This window comes from Littorina saxatilis, linkage group LG7, assembly GCF_037325665.1.
Source record: "Littorina saxatilis isolate snail1 linkage group LG7, US_GU_Lsax_2.0, whole genome shotgun sequence".
In the NCBI taxonomy this organism is placed as follows: Eukaryota; Metazoa; Mollusca; class Gastropoda; order Littorinimorpha; family Littorinidae; genus Littorina; species Littorina saxatilis.
In genome coordinates this window covers 97,501-101,498 of record NC_090251.1, presented here as the reverse complement: position 1 = coordinate 101,498, position 3,998 = coordinate 97,501, and positions in this window count along the sequence as shown.

Here is a 3,998-nt window from a genome sequence, read left to right as displayed (position 1 = left end):
ATTGACAAGCCAGTCCAGCACAGTAGTGTATTGTGCTAAGCAGGAAAGCGCGCTTTTCTGTGTCCATTTTAACTTTCTGAGCTTGTTTATAATTCAAACATATTATATATATATTATATGCTTTTGAAATCAGGAAATGATAAGGATAAGATGAAATCATTTTTGGATCAAATAACCAAAGGGAAGTAAGCGCTCTAAATGCATACGTCATCATACGACATCATACGTCATCATACGACATCATACGACATCATACGACATGTGTTGTGGAGTAAGCGAGAATTATACGAACCCATAATTCTCCTGGAACCTTGGAGATTAATAAGCATTGAAATGAACAAGCGACTTTTATTCTAAAAAAAGGATGATCATCGCAAGCCCATAATGTTCATCATTACACATGTCGTAAGCAGTTAGAGCTCTAATTTGCCTTTGGTTATTTTATCTCTAAATAGTGCGCTAATCTGCCTGAGGTTATTTTATCTCTAAATAGTGCGCTAATTTGCCTGTGGTTATTTTATCTCTAAATAGTGCGCTAATTTGCCTGTGGTTATTTTATCTCTAAATAGAGCGCTAATTTGCCTGTGGTTATTTTATCTCTAAATAAAGCGCTAATTTGCCTGTGGTTATTTTATCTCTAAATAGAGCGCTAATTTGCCTGTGGTTATTTTATCTCTAAATAGAGCGCTAATTTGCCTGTGGTTATTTTATCTCTAAATAGAGCGCTAATTTGCCTGTGGTTATTTTATCTCTAAATAGAGCGCTAATTTGCCTGTGGTTATTTTATCTCTAAATAGAGCGCTAATTTGCCTGTGGTTATTTTATCTCTAAATAGAGCGCTAATTTGCCTTTGGTTATTTTATCTCTAAATAGTGCACTAATTTGCCTGTGGTTATTTTATCTCTAAATAAAGCGCTAATTTGCCTGTGGTTATTTTATCTCTAAATAGAGCGCTAATTTGCCTGTGGTTATTTTATCTCTAAATAGAGCGCTAGTTTGCCTGTGGTTATTTTATCTCTAAATAGTGCGCTAGTTTGCCTGTGGTTATTTTATCTCTAAATAGAGCGCTAATTTGCCTGTGGTTATTTTATCTCTAAATAGAGCGCTAATTTGCCTGTGGTTATTTTATCTCTTAATAGAGCGCTAATTTGCCTGTGGTTATTTTATACCCCCCGCGGGTTAGGGGGAGTCCCATATTGGTTGGGACGAGAAAGAATTTACCCGATGCTAACCAGCATGTCGTAAGAGGCGACTAACAGGTTCTGTTTCTTCTTTTACCCTTGTTAAGTGTTTCTTGTATAGAATATAGTCAATGTTTGTAAAGATTTTAGTCAAGCAGTATGTAAGAAATGTTAAGTCCTTTGTACTGGAAACTTGCATTCTCCCAGTAAGGTCATATATTGTACTACGTTGCAAGCCCCTGGAGCAAGTTTTTGATTAGTGCTTTTGTGAACAAGAAACAATTAACAAGTGGCTCTATCCCATCTCCCCCCTTTCCCCTATCCCATCTCCCCCCTTCCCCCGTCGCGATATAACCTTGAATGGCTGAAAACGACGTTAAACACCAAATAAAGAAAGAATGTGGTTATTTTATCTCTAAATAGAGCGCTAATTTGCCTTTGGTTATTTTATCTCTAAATAGAGCGCTAATTTGCCTGTGGTTATTTTATCTCTAAATAGAGCGCTAGTTTGCCTTTGGTTATTTTATCTCTAAATAGTGCGCTAATTTGCCTGTGGTTATTTTATCTCTAAATAGAGCGCTAAATTGCCTGTGGTTATTTTATCTCTAAATAGAGCGCTAATTTGCCTGTGGTTATTTTATCTCTAAATAGTGCGCTAGTTTGCCTCTGGTTATTTTATCTCTAAATAGAGCGCTAATTTGCCTTTGGTTATTTTATCTCTAAATAGTGCGCTAATTTGCCTGTGGTTATTTCATCTCTAAATAGAGAGCTAATTTGCCTGTGGTTATTTTATCTCTAAATAGAGCGCTAATTTGCCTGTGGTTATTTTATCTCTAAATAGAGCGCTAATTTGCCTCTGGTTATTTTATCTCTAAATAGAGTGCTAATTTGCCCGTGGTTATTTTATCTCTAAATAGTGCGCTAGTTTGCCTGTGGTTATTTTATCTCTAAATAGAGCGCTAATTTGCCTGTGGTTATTTTATCTCTAAATAGAGCGCTAATTTGCCTGTGGTTATTTTATCTCTAAATAGTGCGCTGCCTCATTTGTTTAAGATTCTAGGGTTAGGGTTAGAGAGAGAGAGAGAGAGAGAGAGAGAGAGAGAGAGAGAGAGAGAGAGAGAGAGAGAGAGAGAGAGAGAGAGAGAGAGAGAGAGAGAGAGAGAGAGAGAGAACAAGAACAAGAACAAGAACAATTCTTTATTTAACATGGGTAATAGAGTAAGCAGTGATCTGCTTTTTTACATCTGGCCCTCGCCCTAAAGAGGGACTAGTCTAAAATTGCTAAAGAATAAGCAAGTGAAGAAAACTATTGCTACATGATCATAATAAAATGAAAGTAAAAACATATCATCAATTTACATACAATAACATTGCTTAAATGAAAAATGTAAGTTCATTTGACATGAGTTAAGAATTATAGAGTAGATTGCGCTGACGTAAGAAAGCTGTGAATGCCATGCCCATTGACATACACTGCATTCGAAAAAAATCAGTGTATATAAAAATAATAATACATTGTGAAAAAGCAGCGGATGTTGGTTTTAACAACCATTCTAGCGACAACAGATGTTTATTTAGACTTCATGAGATAAGACGTATATCTGGTCTTAAAAACGTTTGTGCTGCTAGTTTGCTAGAAGAGAGAGAGAGAGAGAGAGAGAGAGAGAGAGAGAGAGAGAGAGAGAGAGAGACAGACAGACAGACAGACAGACAGACAGACAGACAGACAGACAGACAGACAGACAGACAGACAGACAGACAGACAGACAGACAGACAGACAGACAGACAGACAGACAGCAGTTAGAGCGCTACTTTGCCGTTGGTTATTTTATCTCTAAATAGAGCGCTAGTTTGCCTGTGGTTATTTTATCTCTAAATAGTGCGCTGCCTCATTTGTTTAAGATTCTAATTTTTATATCGATTTCTAACATTTAAATCGTAGTACCTAATTAACATTTTTTTTTAACTGTGATAACAATTTTAGAGTAAACATGACATGTATATATTTTTAGATTCAGAATTCGATGAATAGCTATGGATTTGTGTCTGTAGTTTACGGATGTTGCCCTCTTTGTTTGTTTGTTTGCTTTACGCCCAGTCCACCACGAAGGGTGATATCAGGGCGGTGCTGCTTTGACATTTAACGTGCGCCACACACAAGACAGAAGTCGCAGCACAGGCTTCATGTTTCACCCAGTCACATTATTCTGACACCGGACCAACCAGTCTTAGCACTAACCCTATAATGCCAGACGCCAGGCGGAGCAGCCACTAGATTGCCAATTTTAAAGTCTTAGGTATGACCCGGCCGGGGTTCGAACCCACGACCTCCCACTCACTGGGCGGACGCCTTACCACTAGGCCACCGTGTTGCGGCATGTTGCCCTGTGGTATCTCTATCTTACCCTACCCGCTGGATACATCCCTAACCCTAACCCTAAAGCCTAACCCTAACCCTAACCCTAACCCTAACCCTAACCCTAACCCTAAAGCCTTGATCAATCTTTGTCTTTGTGAACAGCAGTATTTGGTTTGCCTGGGTGCGTATCGCTAGCGCTACGTGTCATTTGTGCTACGTGTCATTTGTTCTACGTGTCATTTGTGCTACGTGTCATTTGTTCTACGTGTCATTTGTGCTACGTGCCGCTATGACTACGTTGATTAGTGCTACAAATAATTTTAGTACGAGTCACTATCATTCGTTCATTATCACTACGTGTCGATAGAACTACATCTTTTAGCGCTACGTGTCATTATCGCTACGTGTCGATACCACTACTTACTTAATGACGACCCTCTCTTTCTCACTTTTTCTT